We start from the raw sequence: 21,836 nt of genomic DNA, 5'->3' as shown, positions 1-21,836 counted from the left end.
CTGAATATTTAAGAATTAGATTTGCAAGAATAATTTTAAGTATTATATTTTTTGGATTTGATATATATTCAATTAAATTTTTATTAATTTATTATTTTCATTTATTATTAATTATTTGAATACGTGGAGTTTTACCTCGTATTCGATATGATGAATTAATATATTTATGTTGAAAAACTTTTTTACCTATAACTTTAATATATTTATTTTTTATTTTTATATTTAAACAATTTTCTAATATTATATTATAAATTAAAATATTAAATAAATTTTTAATTTGTAATTTAATAATTATATAAATATAATTATTATTATAAAATTTAAGTTTATAGAAGTTTATAATATTCTATCTTATATTTTCAAAATATATGCTTAATTCAAGCTCATAAACTTAAAATTTTATGCTTATTTTATTTAAAATTTTAATATAATAATATTATCTCAAAATTTATTAAATATTGAATTTAATAAAAAATATGAGAAATATAATAATGAAAATAATTGTCTTAAATTAGTGTAAGGATATTCAATTAATTGACTACCTAATCAAGTTAATAAAATAAATACATTAACAAATATTCAAAACATAATTTTATTAATTGGATAAAATTTACTTGATTTAATATTATAATTATTAATAATTGGTAAAAAATATAAAATTAAAATTGATATAAATAACATTAATACTCCTCCTAATTTATTTGGAATAGCTCGTAAAATTGAATATGCAAATAAAAAATATCATTCTGGTTTAATATGTTCTGGTGTAATTATAGAATTTGCTATAATAAAATTATCTGGGTCACTTAAATAATAAGGAATTTGTATAACAATAATAAAATTAATATATAAAATTAAAATAAATCCTATAATATCTTTAATAAAAAAATAAGGATAAAAAGGAATTTTATAGATATTACTATCTATACCTATTGGGTTATTTGATCCATTTAAATGTAAATAAAATAAATGTAAAATTACTATAAATATAATAATTAAAGGTAAAATAAAATGAAATGAATAAAAACGATTTAATGTCGCATTATTAATTGAAAATCCCCCTCAAATTCATTCAACAATATCTTGCCCAATATATGGTAATGCGGATAATAAATTTGTAATTACAGTTGCACCTCAAAAAGATATTTGTCCTCATGGTAATACATATCCTAAAAAAGCCGTAGCTATAGAAAGTAATAAAATTACAATTCCAATAAATCATACATTAATTGATTTAAATGAATGATAATAGATATTTCGTCCAATATGTATATACATACAAATAAAATATATTGAAGCTCCATTTATATGAATTAAACGAATTAATCAACCTTTATTAACATCTTTTATAATATGAATAACTCTTTCAAAAGCATAATTAATATTTGGACAATAATGTAATGATAATAATAACCCTGAAATAATCTGAATTATTAAATATAATCCTAATAATGATCCAAAGTTTCATAAAATATTAATATTTAATGGAGTTGGTAAAATAATTAATGAATTATTAAAAATTTTAAGTAATGAATTAACTTTAAATAATTTAATGAATTTATTTTTCATTAATTAAATATAATATTTTTTATATTATTAATTTTTAATTTTTCGTAATGATTTAAATTTAATTAATGATATTTTTATAATTAAATTTAAACAATAAATTAAATAAGTAATTGAAATAAAAATAAAAATACAATTAGGAAATTTATATAATAATTTAATTGAATAATTAATATTTTTAAATATAATTTTATTTATTATAAAATCAATTGAAATATAATTATAATATGTATAAATTATAATTAAAATTATAATAATATATATTAATAAAATTGAATAATATTCATAAGTAAATATAATTATCTTATAATTATTAATTAATCTAGTAAAATATATAAATATAATTATTAATCCTCCAATTATTGAAATAAAAATTATATAACTATATATATTTATATTTATATCTAAATTAATTAATAATAATATATTTACAATATAAAAAACTAAAATTATTATAAATATTAATGGGTGTAAATTAATTTTTATTATTGAAAATCTAATTAATATAATTAAATTTGAAACAATAATTAATTTAATTAAAATTATTATTTTTGGTATTATTATTATCATTTTAAAATTAAAATTATTATTTATAAATTAACAAAAAATAGTTTATTTAAAATATTAATTTTGGGAATTAAAGATAAAATATTCTTTTTTTTTTGAAAATTAAGATTGTTTTAAATAAATATTATTTTTTTTAATTTACAAAATTAATGTTTTTAAATAAACTATAAAACTTAATTTAATTTTAAATATTCAAAATAAATATATAAAATATGATTTTATTGGTGATATATTATTTAATTATCACTTTTTTTATTTAATAATATTTTTAGGAATAGTATTAATTTTTAAATTTAAAGATTCATTATTAATAATTTTAATTAGAATTGAATTTATAATTATATTAAATATTGTAATAACTATCTATTTAAAAATTATATATTTTGATGAATGATTATTTTTATTCTATATTGTATTTTCTATTTGTGAAAGAGTATTAGGTTTATCTTTAATTATTAATTTAATATATAAATATGGAAATCAAAATATTAGAATAATAAATTTAATATGGTAATAATAATTAAAATATTAAAATAATTAAATTTAATATGGTAATAATAATTTTATTTAATACATTTGCTTTAATTTATATATATAATTTTTATAAATATAAATTTATAATAAGAAATTTAATTAATATAATATTAATTATATTAATTATAAATTATGATTTATTTATTGAATGAAATAAATATAGATTTAATTTTAGATTAAATAATTATTCTTTTATAATGATTATTTTAAGATTATGAATTTTTAGTATTATTATTATATCATTAAGATTAAAAATAATTAATTTTAATTTATTTATTAATTTTTTATTAATTTTATTAATTAATTTAATTTTATTTTTTATATCTAATAATGTTTTAATATTTTATTTTTTTTTTGAAGTTAGATTAATTTTAATATTTTTAATAATTATTTATTGAGGAATAGGTGAAATACGAATTTTAGCGAGAATATATTTAATATTTTATACTTTATTTTTTTCTTTACCATTTTTATTATTTTTATTTTTAATAATTTTAAATAAAAATTATATTATATTTAATATAATAGAAATAGAATTATTTATTTGTAATAATTATCTATTTATATTTATAATTTTATCTTTTTTAGTTAAAATTCCAATTTTTGGTATACATAATTGATTATTAAAAGCTCATGTAGAAGCTCCTGTATATTGTTCAATAATTTTAGCTTCTATTATATTAAAATTAGGAACATATGGATTATTACGATTTATTTTAATTTTTTACAATAATTTAATATTTATTAAAATTTATATTATAATTATTAGTATAACTGGGGGTATTATTTTAAGAATTTTATGTTTACGTCAAATTGATATAAAAATTTTGGTTGCATATTCTTCAGTAGTTCATATAAGTATTTTAATTAGTAGATTAATAACTTTAAAAAATTTAAGTTTATATAGATGTTATTTAACAATAATTTCTCATGGTTTATGTTCATCAGGATTATTTTATATAGTAAATTTATTTTATAAAGAAACAAATAGCCGATTAATAATTATTAATAAAGGTATTATAAATATTACTTCAAAAATATCATTATTATGATTTTTATTATGTTCTTCTAATATATCTGCTCCTTTATCATTAAATTTAATTAGAGAAATTTTTACTATAATAATTTTATATAATTGATGTAATTCATTAATTTTTATATTAATATTAATTAGATTTTTAAGATTTATTTATTCTTTATATTTATTTAGATATATAAATCATGGAAAAATAAATTTTTATTTAAAAATTAAAAATTTTAAGTTTTTAGAATTTTTAGTAATTATTTTACATTGATTACCTTTAAATTTTATATTTTTAAATTTAGATTTATTTATATAATTTAATTGTAATAAAAATATTTATTTAAATTTAAATTAATATATATATATATATTATATATATATATATATATTAATATATATATAATTAAAAATCAATTTAAATAGTTTAAATAAAAATATTGAATTGTGGATTCAATGATGTATAAAAATACTTTAAATTATATTATTAATAATTATTTATAGTTTATTTATATTAATTTTAAGTTTTATATTAATAATTATAGGAATATATTTTTATATATTTAAATTTAATATATATATTGAATGATTAATATTAAATTTTAATAGAATAAAAATTGAATTTTTAATTTTTTTAGATTATATAAGATTAATTTTTTTAAGAATTGTAATATTAATTTCTTCTATAGTAATATTATATAGAATTGAATATATAAAATCAGAAATTTTTATTAAACGATTTATTTATTTAGTAATATTATTTGTAATTTCAATATGTTTAATAATTTTAAGTCCAAATATTTTTAGAATTATATTAGGTTGAGATGGTTTAGGATTAATTTCTTATTGTTTAATTATTTTTTATCAAAATTATAATTCATATAATTCAGGATTTTTAACAATTTTGTGTAATCGAATTGGAGATGTTAGATTATTATTAATAATTTGTATATTCATAAATTTAGGTTCTTGAAATGGATTAATTTATAATAATAATTTTTATAATAATATATTAAATTTTATATTAATTTTAACAGCTATAACTAAAAGTGCTCAAATACCTTTTTCTTTATGATTACCTGCTGCTATAACAGCCCCTACTCCAGTTTCTTCATTAGTTCATTCATCAACATTAGTTACTGCAGGTGTATATTTATTAATTCGATATAATAAATTATTTATAATAAATATAAATATTAATATATATATATTATATATTTCTTTAATAACAACTTTTATAGCAAGATTAATAGCTAATTTTGAATATGATTTAAAAAAAATTATTGCTTTATCAACATTAAGGCAATTAGGTTTAATAATATTAACTTTAAGTATTAATTATTATGAATTAGCATTTTTTCATATAATTATTCATGCTTTATTTAAATCATTAATATTTTTATGTGCTGGAGATTTTATTCATTTAATAAATAATAATCAAGATATTCGTAAATATGGTAATATATTAATAATTACACCAATAAAAAGATTAATTATAATTTTAAGTTTAATTATATTAATAGGATTTCCATTTTTATCTGGATTTTATTCAAAAGATTTAATTATTGAAATATTTATAAATAAAAAATTAAATTATATTTTTTATTTAATTTTTATTATTTCAATAATATTAACAATTAGATATAGAATTCGAATAATTTTATGATTAATATTTTTTAATAATAATTTTATTCCTATAATTTATTTTAAAGAAAATAAATTAATAATTTTTTGTATAATAATATTATTAATATTATCTTTTTTTTTTAGATATAATATATTTAAATTAATTTATATTAAATATTTATTTAATATATATATATTAGATAAAATAATAATTTTAAATTTTTATATTTATGGATTTTGAATTAGTTTATTAATGTATAATTTCAATATATATTTATTTAAAAATTTAATAAATTTTATTATAACAATATTTTTTTCTATATATATATTTAAATATAGATATAAAAATTTATTTAATATTATATATAAATATGAAATTTTAATAGAAAAAGGATGATTTGAAAGATTTATAGGTATATATATATTGAAATTAATATATATATTTAATATATTTAATAATAAATATATATTTAATAAATTAGAATTTATTGTTATTATAAATTTTTATACTATTATATTATTATTATTTATTTGAATTTTATAAATTATTTAAATAGCTTAAATATAAAAGTATAATATTGAAAATATTAAGATAAATAAATTTTTTAAATAGAAATATTAATGAATAATCATTAATTTTTAAGTTAGAAGCTTAAATTATTATATTTCAAATTTATATAATTTAAACAAAATATTATATTTTCAATATAAAAATAATATAAATTAATTTTATTTATAAATAATTATAAAAATTAATAATTTTTAATTGGAATATTTAATTCAATTAAATTATTAACAATAATTTACCTCTAATTTTTTGGTTTCAATTAAATTTAGATATTAATAATTTATTTATTAAATTTTTAAATGCAATTTAAATGTTATTATATTAACTAATATCCAAATTAAAAATTATATAAAGTAAAAATTTACATTTAATTTCGAATTAAAAATTTGATTATTAAAATTAATCTATATAATAAATTAATTTAATCAATTTAAATAACCTAAATATCATTCTATTAATAAACCAATAATTAATATTAATAAAAAATATATAAATATAATTATTGAAATTAAAGATATAAATTCTTTTATTACAAAAATTAATGGTAAAATTAATATAATTTCAACATCAAAAATTAAAAAAATTAATGAAATTAAAAAAAAATTATTAGAAAATGGTAATCGTCTATTAGATAAAGGATCAAATCCACATTCAATTGGTAAAATTTTTTCTCGATTTTTTTTATACCTTATTTTAAAATATAAATTTATAAATGTTAATAATAAACAAATAAATATAATAATAAATAATATAAATATATAATTAAAAATTATATATATTATTATTAATAAATTTTTTAATTGGAAGTTAATCGTAATAATTTTTATACTATATATATATATATTAATTAATTTAATATATTCATCAATAAATAAATATATAAACAAATAATCAAATAATATCTACAAAATGTCAATATCAAGATGAAGCTTCAAAATGAAAATGATGAATTTTAGAAAAATGATTAATTGATATACGAAATAAACATGTTATTAAAAATAAAATACCAATAATTACATGTGTTCCATGAAATCCTGTTAATAAATAAAAAATAGATCCAAAAATTCTATCATTAATACAAAATTTTGATTCATTATATTCTAAATATTGTAATAATGAAAAATAAATTCCTAATAAAATTGTACATAATAATCAAAATTTTCTATATCTTAATTTATTATTTAATAATAAATTATGACTTAAAGTAATTATAAATCCAGATGAAATTAAAATAATTGAATTTAATAATGGAATATCATAAGGATTAAATATTAAAATATTTTTAGGAGGTCATAAATTACCAATTTCAATATTAGGTGAAATACATCTATGAAAATAAGTTCAAAATATTGAAATAAAAAAAAATAATTCTGAAATAATAAATAAAATTATTCTAAATTTTATTATTATTATTACTTTTAATGTATGAAATCCTTGATAAGTTCTTTCCCGAATAATATCTCGTCATCATTGAAATATTATTATTATTAAAATTAATATATTTAATAATATAAAAAATAATTTATTTAATATAAATCAATTTAATACTCTTATTAATAAATTTATTAAAGATAAAGAAGTTATTAAAGGTCATGGCCTTAATGTAACTAAATGAAAAGGATGATTTGAATTTATCATTTTAATATTTAATTTTAATTAGATTCATTAAAATATAATAAACTTAAAATTGAAAATACATATGATTGAATTATAGAAACTGAAATTTCTAAAATAAATAATATATTTTGTACAATAATAATTAAAGGTAAAAATAATAATATTAAATTATTTATTGATGATCCTATTAAAGATAATAATAAATGACCTGCTAATATATTAGCAGTTAATCGAATGGATAATGTTCATGGACGAATAATATTTCTAATTAATTCAATTAATACTATAAAATTTATTAAAAATATAGGTGTATTTAATGGAACTAAATGAATTAATATATAATTTAAATTTACACTTCATCCAAATAATATAAATCTTAATCATAAAGTTAAAGATAAAGATAAATTAATATTTAAATGACTTGTTGGTGTAAAATTATAAGGAAATAATCCTAATAAATTTATAAATAAAATTATTATTATTAAACTAATAAAAATAATAATATTAGATATATATTTAAATATTACTAATAATTTAAATTCATTAAAAATTAAATTAATTAATAATATAAATATTATTTGATAACGTGATAATTTAATTCAATATATTAATGGAATTAATATTAATACTATTATAATTATAATTCAATTTATTGATATATATATATTTGTTGAAGGATCAAAAATAGAAAATAAATTTGTTACCATTTATATATATAAATAAATAAATGTTTCTTATAAAATTTAATTTTTATAATTTTATTATAATTTATAAAATAAATTATAATTAAAATAATAAAAATTATAATTAATCTATAAATATACAAATTTAATCAATTTATTGGTATTATTTGTGGAATGAAAAAATTTTCATTAGAAGTAATTGTTAAATACTATTATTTGGTTTAAGAGACCAATTCTTACATTTCAGACATCTAATGAAAAAAATATTGATTATATATTATTCAATAACTTTAAAATGACATTTTAATATTATTATTTAACTAATTTTTTATAATAATATATAATTAATTATTTATATTAATTCAATTTATAAAATTTGAACAATTAGTTCTTTCTAATACAATTGGTATAAATCTATGATTAGCTCCACAAATTTCTGAACATTGTCCAAAAAATAAACCTGATCGTATTGAAATTAAAGTTATTTGATTAATACGTCCTGGAATTGAATCTATTTTTATTCCTAATGATGGAATTGTTCAAGAATGAATAACATCTAATGATGTAGTTAATAAACGAATAGGAATATTATAAGGGATAATTAATCGATTATCAACATCTAATAAACGAAATAAATCTAATTTATCTAAATCTTTAATTATATAAGAATCAAAATTAAAATTTTTAAATTCAGGATATTCATAACTTCAATATCATTGATGTCCAATAGCTTTAATTGTAAAAAAAATAGGATTCCATATTTCATCAATAAAATATAATGTTTTTAATGAAGGAAAAGCAATAATTATTAAAATTAATATAGGTAAAATTGTTCATACAATCTCAATTAAATGATGCTTTAACAAATATCGATTTATAAATTCATTAGTTATAATATCTAATATAATTAATAATGTAAATGTAATAATTATAATTATTATAATTATAGTAATATTATAAAATAAATTTAAATTATTAGAAAATGGTGAACTTGGATCTTGAAAAGAAAATATTTTTCAATGTGAAATTATTAATAAAAAATTATAATTTTTATTTAAGAATCTTAAGTTCATTGCACTTATCTGCCATATTAATTATTAATAAATATTTTTAATTTTTTTTATAATTATAAAATTATTTATAATATATAAAATTTTATTTATTCTTTTTATTATATATAATTTTAATAATAAAAGGTAATTCATTAAATGAATGATCTAAAGGAGGATAATTTTGTAATCATTCTAAAGAACATTGATAAAATTTAAAAATAATTAATCGTTTAGCAATTAATCTTTCTATAATAATATAAATTAATAAAATTAATCTATTTAATGAAATTAAAGATCCTAAAGAAGATAATAAATTTCAACAATAATATGAATCAGGATAATCAGAATATCGTCGAGGTATTCCTATTAATCCTAAAAAATGTTGAGGGAAAAAAGTTAAATTTACTCCAATAAATATTAATAAAAATTGAATAATTAATCATTTTTTATTTAAAATTAAACCAGTAAAAATTGGATATCAATAAATAAATCTTGCAATAATAGAAAATACTGCCCCTATAGATAATACATAATGAAAATGTGCTACTACATAATACGTATCATGTAAAATAATATCAATAGATGAATTAGATAATATAATTCCAGTTAATCCTCCTATCGTAAATAAAAAAATAAATCCTATTGATCATAAAATAGAAGGATTAATAATTAATTTAGATCCATAATATGTTGCTATTCATCTAAAAACTTTAATTCCAGTAGGAATAGCAATAATTATAGTTGCTGAAGTAAAATAAGCTCGTGTATCAACATCTAATCCAACTGTAAATATATGATGAGCTCATACAATAAATCCTAAAAATCCAATCCCTAATATTGCATAAATTATTCCAATATTACCAAATGTTTCCTTTTTACCACTTTCATTAAAAATAATATGTGAAATTAATCCAAATCCAGGTAAAATTAAAATATAAACTTCAGGGTGACCAAAAAATCAAAATAAATGTTGATAAAGTACAGGATCTCCTCCACCTGAAGGGTCAAAAAATGAAGTATTTAAATTACGATCAGTTAATAATATTGTAATTGCACCAGCTAATACAGGTAAAGATAATAATAATAAAATTGTTGTAATAAAAACAGATCATGAAAATAAAGATAATTGATCATAATTTAAATTATAATTTTTTATTATTAAAATTGTTACAATAAAATTTATTGATCCTATAATAGATGAAATACCTGCAATATGTAAAGAAAAAATAGTTAAATCAACAGATAAAGAAGAATGATACATTAATGAAGATAATGGAGGATAAATAGTTCATCCTGTTCCTCTTCCTCTATATAAAATACTACTTATTAATAATAAAATTAATGAAGGGGGTAATAATCAAAATCTTATATTATTTATTCGTGGAAATGCTATATCTGGTGCACCAATTATTAATGGAATTAATCAATTTCCAAATCCTCCAATTAAAAAAGGTATAACTATAAAAAAAATTATAATAAAAGCATGAGAAGTAACAATAGAATTATAAATTTGATCATTATTAATTCATATACCTGGTGAACTTAATTCCATACGAATAATTATTCTTAATGAAGAACCAATTATTCCAGTTCATATAGCAAAAATAAAATATAGTATCCCAATATTCTTATGATTTGTTGAATAAAATCATTTAAAAATATAATAAATATTTATTAAAATTTACAATTATATTATATTTTTAAATTTGAAATTTAATAGTTTATTTTAACTTAAAATTTTATATTTATATTTAATATTAAAATTAAATTATAATAATTCATAAAATTAATAAATTTAAATAATATTGTGTCTGAAAAAGAAGTAAATTGTAAATTTATTTATAAAGATAAAAATTCTTTCTATATTAAAAATTATTATTTATTTTTAATTAAATTTTTATAAGTTAAAATAAACTATTAAATTGCAAATTTAAAAATATTAAAAATTTAATTAAAAATTTATTAAATCTCAATATATAAATATAATATACATATAAATATAATTATAAATAAAATTAATAATAATCATTTAGGAATAATTGTATTAATTATAATCTTATAAGAATAAGATTTAATTTTTGAATTTAAATAATGATTAAATAAAAATAAATTTAAATAAGTTCATGTTATTAAAGTTCTAGAAATTAATATAGCAACTAATACAATCATTAAATTGTCATAATTTATAATTAAACTTTCTAATAATATCCATTTTATTAAAAATGTTAATATTGGAGGAAATCTAGAATATATAATTATTAAAAATATTATTAATATTTTTAATGATTTACTTAAATTTAAATCGTAAACATCAAATTTATTATCAATATTTAATATACCTAATAATCGAAATAATAATAATGTTATTAAAGTGTATAAAATTATATAAATAATAAATAATTTTATAGATATCATTATTAATAATAACAATAAACATGTATGAATTATTGAAGAATAAATTATAATGTATTTTAAAGAATTAGTATTTAAAACTAAAAGTCTAGAATATAATAAATTAAAAATAATAAATCCAATTATATGATCATCTAATTTTAATATTAAATGTATTAAATAAATAGGTTGAATTTTTAAAATAGTAGAAAAAATAAATAAATTTATTCAATTTATATATTTTGAAGATATTAAAAATCAAAAATTTACAGGATATAAACCTATTTTTATATATAATATAAAATAAGTAATAGCAATATGTAAATTATCTATTTCTTCTAAATTAAGAATATTTTTTATAATAATACTAAAATATAATAATAAAGAAGTAATTATAGAAACTATAAAATAAAAAACTGCAGAATTTATATCCTTTTCAATAATTAAAATATAAACTATAGTAAAACTTACAATTTCTATTAATATTCAAACAATAATACAATTATTAAATAATAAAGATACAATTCTTAAAAAAAAAATTAAAAAAATTAACAATTTTAATTTAACATCATATTTTAAAGTTTTTTTAATATAAAATTAAATAAATTTTTTATTTAATTTAATAATTAATAATTTTAATTTAAATTTTTAATAAAATATAATAATAAAAATTTAATTTATATAAATATTTCATCAAAATATTCCTTTTTCAGGCATATTACTAAAATTTTTAAAAATTATATTTTAGTGTTTAAGCACATAAAATTTTGAATTTTATAGAATTAATTAAATTAATAAATATATTAATTATATAATATTTATTATTTTTTTTATTTATTATATAAAAGATATTCAAAATCTATATTTAGGGTATGAACCTAATAACTTTATTTATTTAGTTTATCTATATAAATAAATATATTAAATAAAAATAATTTTAATTTCATTATTAAGTAAATTTTTTTATACATACTAGTAATTTCACTATAATTTTGCTATAACTCTAATAATTAAATATTCACTCAATTTCAATGATCAGATGAAATTGAATGATTTTAATTTCATTATTAAATAAATTTTTTTATACATACTAGTAATTTCACTATAATTTTGCTATAACTCTGATAATTAAATATTCACTCAATTTCAATGATCAGATGAAATTGAATGATTTTAATTTCATTATTAAGTAAATTTTTTTATACATACTAGTAATTTCACTATAATTTTACTATAACTCTGATAATTAAATATTCACTCAATTTCAATGATCAGATGAAATTGAATGATTTTAATTTCATTATTAAGTAAATTTTTTTATACATACTAGTAATTTCACTATAATTTTACTATAACTCTGATAATTAAATATTCACTCAATTTCAATGATCAGATGAAATTGAATGATTTTAATTTCATTATTAAGTAAATTTTTTTATACATACTAGTAATTTCACTATAATTTTGCTATAACTCTGATAATTAAATATTCACTCAATTTCAATGATCAGATGAAATTGAATGATTTTAATTTCATTATTAAGTAAATTTTTTTATACATACTAGTAATTTCACTATAATTTTACTATAACTCTGATAATTAAATATTCACTCAATTTCAATGATCAGATGAAATTGAATGATTTTAATTTCATTATTAAGTAAATTTTTTTATACATACTAGTAATTTCACTATAATTTTACTATAACTCTGATAATTAAATATTCACTCAATTTCAATGATCAGATGAAATTGAATGATTTTAATTTCATTATTAAGTAAATTTTTTTATACATACTAGTAATTTCACTATAATTTTACTATAACTCTGATAATTAAATATTCACTCAATTTCAATGATCAGATGAAATTGAATGATTTTAATTTCATTATTAAGTAAATTTTTTTATACATACTAGTAATTTCACTATAATTTTGCTATAACTCTGATAATTAAATATTCACTCAATTTCAATGATCAGATGAAATTGAATGATTTTAATTTCATTATTAAGTAAATTTTTTTATACATACTAGTAATTTCACTATAATTTTGCTATAACTCTGATAATTAAATATTCACTCAATTTCAATGATCAGATGAAATTGAATGATTTTAATTTCATTATTAAGTAAATTTTTTTATACATACTAGTAATTTCACTATAATTTTACTATAACTCTGATAATTAAATATTCACTCAATTTCAATGATCAGATGAAATTGAATGATTTTAATTTCATTATTAAGTAAATTTTTTTATACATACTAGTAATTTCACTATAATTTTGCTATAACTCTGATAATTAAATATTCACTCAATTTCAATGATCAGATGAAATTGAATGATTTTAATTTCATTATTAAGTAAATTTTTTTATACATACTAGTAATTTCACTATAATTTTACTATAACTCTGATAATTAAATATTCACTCAATTTCAATGATCAGATGAAATTGAATGATTTTAATTTCATTATTAAGTAAATTTTTTTATACATACTAGTAATTTCACTATAATTTTACTATAACTCTGACAATTAAATATTCACTCAATTTCAATGATCAGATGAAATTGAATGATTTTAATTTCATTATTAAGTAAATTTTTTTATACATACTAGTAATTTCACTATAATTTTACTATAACTCTGATAATTAAATATTCACTCAATTTCAATGATCAGATGAAATTGAATGATTTTAATTTCATTATTAAGTAAATTTTTTTATACATACTAATAATTTCACTATAATTTTACTATAACTCTGACAATTAAATATTCACTCAATTTCAATGATCAGATGAAATTGAATGATTTTAATTTCATTATTAAATAAATTTTTTTATACATACTAGTAATTTCACTATAATTTTGCTATAACTCTGATAATTAAATATTCACTCAATTTCAATGATCAGATGAAATTGAATGATTTTAATTTCATTATTAAGTAAATTTTTTTATACATACTAGTAATTTCACTATAATTTTACTATAACTCTGATAATTAAATATTCACTCAATTTCAATGATCAAATGAAATTGAATGATTTTAATTTCATTATTAAGTAAATTTTTTTATACATACTAGTAATTTCACTATAATTTTACTATAACTCTGATAATTAAATATTCACTCAATTTCAATGATCAGATGAAATTGAATGATTTTAATTTCATTATTAAGTAAATTTTTTTATACATACTAGTAATTTCACTATAATTTTACTATAACTCTGATAATTAAATATTCACTCAATTTCAATGATCAGATGAAATTGAATGATTTTAATTTCATTATTAAGTAAATTTTTTTATACATACTAGTAATTTCACTATAATTTTGCTATAACTCTGATAATTAAATATTCACTCAATTTCAATGATCAGATGAAATTGAATGATTTTAATTTCATTATTAAGTAAATTTTTTTATACATACTAGTAATTTCACTATAATTTTACTATAACTCTGATAATTAAATATTCACTCAATTTCAATGATCAGATGAAATTGAATGATTTTAATTTCATTATTAAGTAAATTTTTTTATACATACTAGTAATTTCACTATAATTTTACTATAACTCTGATAATTAAATATTCACTCAATTTCAATGATCAGATGAAATTGAATGATTTTAATTTCATTATTAAGTAAATTTTTTTATACATACTAGTAATTTCACTATAATTTTACTATAACTCTGATAATTAAATATTCACTCAATTTCAATGATCAGATGAAATTGAATGATTTTAATTTCATTATTAAGTAAATTTTTTTATACATACTAGTAATTTCACTATAATTTTGCTATAACTCTGATAATTAAATATTCACTCAATTTCAATGATCAGATGAAATTGAATGATTTTAATTTCATTATTAAGTAAATTTTTTTATACATACTAATAATTTCACTATAATTTTACTATAACTCTGACAATTAAATATTCACTCAATTTCAATGATCAGATGAAATTGAATGATTTTAATTTCATTATTAAGTAAATTTTTTTATACATACTAATAATTTCACTATAATTTTACTATAACTCTGACAATTAAATATTCACTCAATTTCAATGATCAGATGAAATTGAATGATTTTAATTTCATTATTAAGTAAATTTTTTTATACATACTAGTAATTTCACTATAATTTTACTATAACTCTGATAATTAAATATTCACTCAATTTCAATGATCAGATGAAATTGAATGATTTTAATTTCATTATTAAGTAAATTTTTTTATACATACTAGTAATTTCACTATAATTTTACTATAACTCTGATAATTAAATATTCACTCAATTTCAATGATCAGATGAAATTGAATGATTTTAATTTCATTATTAAGTAAATTTTTTTATACATACTAGTAATTTCACTATAATTTTGCTATAACTCTGATAATTAAATATTCACTCAATTTCAATGATCAGATGAAATTGAATGATTTTAATTTCATTATTAAGTAAATTTTTTTATACATACTAGTAATTTCACTATAATTTTACTATAACTCTGATAATTAAATATTCACTCAATTTCAATGATCAGATGAAATTGAATGATTTTAATTTCATTATTAAGTAAATTTTTTTATACATACTAGTAATTTCACTATAATTTTGCTATAATTCTGATAATTAAATATTCACTCAATTTCAATGATCAGATGAAATTGAATGATTTTAATTTCATTATTAAGTAAATTTTTTTATACATACTAGTAATTTCACTATAATTTTACTATAACTCTGATAATTAAATATTCACTTAATTTCAATGATCAGATGAAATTGAATGATTTTAATTTCATTATTAAGTAAATTTTTTTATACATACTAGTAATTTCACTATAATTTTGCTATAACTCTGATAATTAAATATTCACTCAATTTCAATGATCAGATGAAATTGAATGATTTTAATTTCATTATTAAGTAAATTTTTTTATACATACTAGTAATTTCACTATAATTTTACTATAACTCTGATAATTAAATATTCACTCAATTTCAATAAATCAAAATTTATTTATAATATAATTAAATTTTTATATATTACAATAAAAATTAAATTAATTAAAGAAAATAATCAAAATTTATTTTATAATATAATTAAATTTTTATATATTACAATAAAAATTAAATTAATTAAAGAAAATAATCAAAATTTACTTTATAATATAATTAAATTTTTATATATTACAATAAAAATTAAATTAATTAAGGAAAATAATCAAAATTTATTTTATAATATAATTAAATTTTTATATATTATAATAAAAATTAAATTAATTAAAGAAAATAATCAAAATTTATTTTATTTAAATAATAATTTTTATATAAACAATAATAATTAAATATATAAATATGTATTTATTACATTAAATTTTTTTTTTTTTTTTATATTAATAAATTTTTTAATATGAATAATTCAAATTATAAATTCATAAAATATATAATTTATATTTTATAATATAATTTATAATTTAATAATAATAAATTTAATATAATAAATATTTATCTATTAATAAATATTTAATCGATATATATATATATAATTATTGTTATAAAGAAAAAAAAATAAATTATAGATTAATATACATATTATACATAATAAATATGTTAATCTATATATAATTATCTATAAATCTTGAGATCTATATACATCTATCAATATATACTAAGAGTCTAATTATACATAATTATCTATGGATTTATCGAATATATAATTTATATTATAAAATATAATCCACAATTTAATAACAATAAATTTAATATAATAAATATTTATCTATTAATAAATATTTAATTGATATATATATATATAATTATTGTTATATAGAAAAAAAAATAAATTATAGATTAATATACATATTATACATAATAAATATGTTAATCTATATATAATTATCTATAAATCTTGAGATCTATATACATCTATCAATATATACTAAGAGTCTAATTATATATAATTATCTATGGATTTATCGAATATATAATTTATATTATAAAATATAATCCACAATTTAATAACAATAGATTTAATATAATAAATATTTATTTATTAATAAATATTTAATTAATATATATATATATAATTATTGTTATAAAGAAAAAAAAATAAATTATAGATTAATATACATATTATACATAATAAATATGTTAATCTATATATAATTATCTATAAATCTTGAGATCTATATACATCTATCAATATATACTAAGAGTCTAATTATATATAATTATCTATGGATTTATCGAATATATAATTTATATTATAAAATATAATCCACAATTTAATAACAATAGATTTAATATAATAAATATTTATCTATTAATAAATATTTAATTGATATATATATATATAATTATTGTTATAAAGAAAAAAAATAAATTATAGATTAATATACATATTATACATAATAAATATGTTAATCTATATATAATTATCTATAAATCTTGAGATCTATATACATCTATTAATATATACTAAGAGTCTAATTATATATAATTATCTATGGATTTATCGAATATATAATTTATATTATAAAATATAATCCACAATTTAATAACAATAGATTTAATATAATAAATATTTATTTATTAATAAATATTTAATCGATATATATATATATAATTATTGTTATAAAGAAAAAAAAATAAATTATAGATTAATATACATATTATACATAATAAATATGTTAATCTATATATAATTATCTATAAATCTTGAGATCTATATACATCTATCAATATATACTAAGAGTCTAATTATATATAATTATCTATGGATTTATCGAATATATAATTTATATTATAAAATATAATCCACAATTTAATAATAATAGATTTAATATAATAAATATTTATTTATTAATAAATATTTAATCGATATATATATATATAATTATTGTTATAAAAGAAAAAAAATAAATTATAGATTAATATACATATTATACATAATAAATATGTTAATCTATATATAATTATCTATAAATCTTGAGATCTATATACATCTATCAATATATACTAAGAGTCTAATTATATATAATTATCTATGGATTTATCGAATATATAATTTATATTATAAAATATAATCCACAATTTAATAACAATAGATTTAATATAATAAATATTTATCTATTAATAAATATTTAATCGATATATATATATATAATTATTGTTATAAAAGAAAAAAAATAAATTATAGATTAATATATATATTATACATAATAAATATGTTAATCTATATATAATTATCTATAAATCTTGAGATCTATATACATCTATTAATATATACTAAGAGTCTAATTATACATAATTATCTATGGATTTATCAAATATATAATTTATATTATAAAATATAATCCATAATTTAATAATAATAAATTTAATACAATAAATATTTATTTATTAATAAATATTTAATTGATATATATATATATATAATTTATTTTTTTTAATATAATATTAATTATATACATATATATATATATATAATTTATTTATTTATTATATAATATTAATTATATATATATATATATATCAATTAAATATCTATTAATAAATAAATATTTATTGTATTAAATTTATTATTATTAAATTATGGATTATATTTTATAATATAGATTATATATTCGATAAATCCATAGATAATTATGTATAATTAGACTCTTAGTATATATTGATAGATGTATATAGATCTCAAGATTTATAGATAATTATATATAGATTAACATATTTATTATGTATAATATGTATATTAATCTATAATTTATTTTTTTTTCTTTATAATAATAATTATATATATATATATCGATTAAATATTTATTAATAGATAAATATTTATTATATTAAATCTATTGTTATTAAATTGTGGATTATATTTTATAATATAAATTATATATTCGATAAATCCATAGATAATTATATATAATTAGACTCTTAGTATATATTGATAGATGTATATAGATCTCAAGATTTATAGATAATTATATATAGATTAACATATTTATTATGTATAATATGTATATTAATCTATAATTTATTTTTTTTTCTTTATAACAATAATTATATATATATATATTAATTAAATATTTATTAATAAATAAATATTTATTATATTAAATTTATTATTATTAAATTGTGGATTATATTTTATAATATAAATTATATATTTGATAAATCCATAGATAATTATGTATAATTAGACTCTTAGTATATATTGATAGATGTATATAGATCTCAAGATTTATAGATAATTATATATAGATTAACATATTTATTATGTATAATATGTATATTAATCTATAATTTATTTTTTTTTCTTTATAACAATAATTATATATATATATATTAATTAAATATTTATTAATAGATAAATATTTATTATATTAAATTTATTATTATTAAATTGTGGATTATATTTTATAATATAAATTATATATTCGATAAATCCATAGATAATTATGTATAATTAGACTCTTAGTATATATTGATAGATGTATATAGATCTCAAGATTTATAGATAATTATATATAGATTAACATATTTATTATGTATAATATGTATATTAATCTATAATTTATTTTTTTTTCTTTATAACAATAATTATATATATATATATCGATTAAATATTTATTAATAGATAAATATTTATTATATTAAATTTATTATTATTAAATTATAAATTATATTATAAAATATAAATTATATATTTTATGAATTTATAATTTGAATTATTCATATTAAAAAATTTATTAATATAAAAAAAAAAAAAAAATTTAATGTAATAAATACATATTTATATATTTAATTATTATTGTTTATATAAAAATTATTATTTAAATAAAATAAATTTTGATTATTTTCTTTAATTAATTTAATTTTTATTATAATATATAAAAATTTAATTATATTATAAAATAAATTTTGATTATTTTCCTTAATTAATTTAATTTTTATTGTAATATATAAAAATTTAATTATATTATAAAGTAAATTTTGATTATTTTCTTTAATTAATTTAATTTTTATTGTAATATATAAAAATTTAATTATATTATAAAATAAATTTTGATTATTTTCTTTAATTAATTTAATTTTTATTGTAATATATAAAAATTTAATTATATTATAAATAAATTTTGATTTATTGAAATTGAGTGAATATTTAATTATCAGAGTTATAGTAAAATTATAGTGAAATTACTAGTATGTATAAAAAAATTTACTTAATAATGAAATTAAAATCATTCAATTTCATCTGATCATTGAAATTGAGTGAATATTTAATTATCAGAGTTATAGCAAAATTATAGTGAAATTACTAGTATGTATAAAAAAATTTACTTAATAATGAAATTAAAATCATTCAATTTCATCTGATCATTGAAATTAAGTGAATATTTAATTATCAGAGTTATAGTAAAATTATAGTGAAATTACTAGTATGTATAAAAAAATTTACTTAATAATGAAATTAAAATCATTCAATTTCATCTGATCATTGAAATTGAGTGAATATTTAATTATCAGAATTATAGCAAAATTATAGTGAAATTACTAGTATGTATAAAAAAATTTACTTAATAATGAAATTAAAATCATTCAATTTCATCTGATCATTGAAATTGAGTGAATATTTAATTATCAGAGTTATAGTAAAATTATAGTGAAATTACTAGTATGTATAAAAAAATTTACTTAATAATGAAATTAAAATCATTCAATTTCATCTGATCATTGAAATTGAGTGAATATTTAATTATCAGAGTTATAGCAAAATTATAGTGAAATTACTAGTATGTATAAAAAAATTTACTTAATAATGAAATTAAAATCATTCAATTTCATCTGATCATTGAAATTGAGTGAATATTTAATTATCAGAGTTATAGTAAAATTATAGTGAAATTACTAGTATGTATAAAAAAATTTACTTAATAATGAAATTAAAATCATTCAATTTCATCTGATCATTGAAATTGAGTGAATATTTAATTATCAGAGTTATAGTAAAATTATAGTGAAATTATTAGTATGTATAAAAAAATTTATTTAATAATGAAATTAAAATCATTCAATTTCATCTGATCATTGAAATTGAGTGAATATTTAATTGTCAGAGTTATAGTAAAATTATAGTGAAATTACTAGTATGTATAAAAAAATTTACTTAA

The sequence above is a fragment of the Colletes latitarsis genome, chromosome 5 (genome assembly GCF_051014445.1).
Source record: "Colletes latitarsis isolate SP2378_abdomen chromosome 5, iyColLati1, whole genome shotgun sequence".
Classification (NCBI taxonomy): Eukaryota; Metazoa; Arthropoda; class Insecta; order Hymenoptera; family Colletidae; genus Colletes; species Colletes latitarsis.
The sequence above is the reverse complement of the archived record's forward strand: the minus strand, read 5'-3'. Positions refer to the sequence as shown.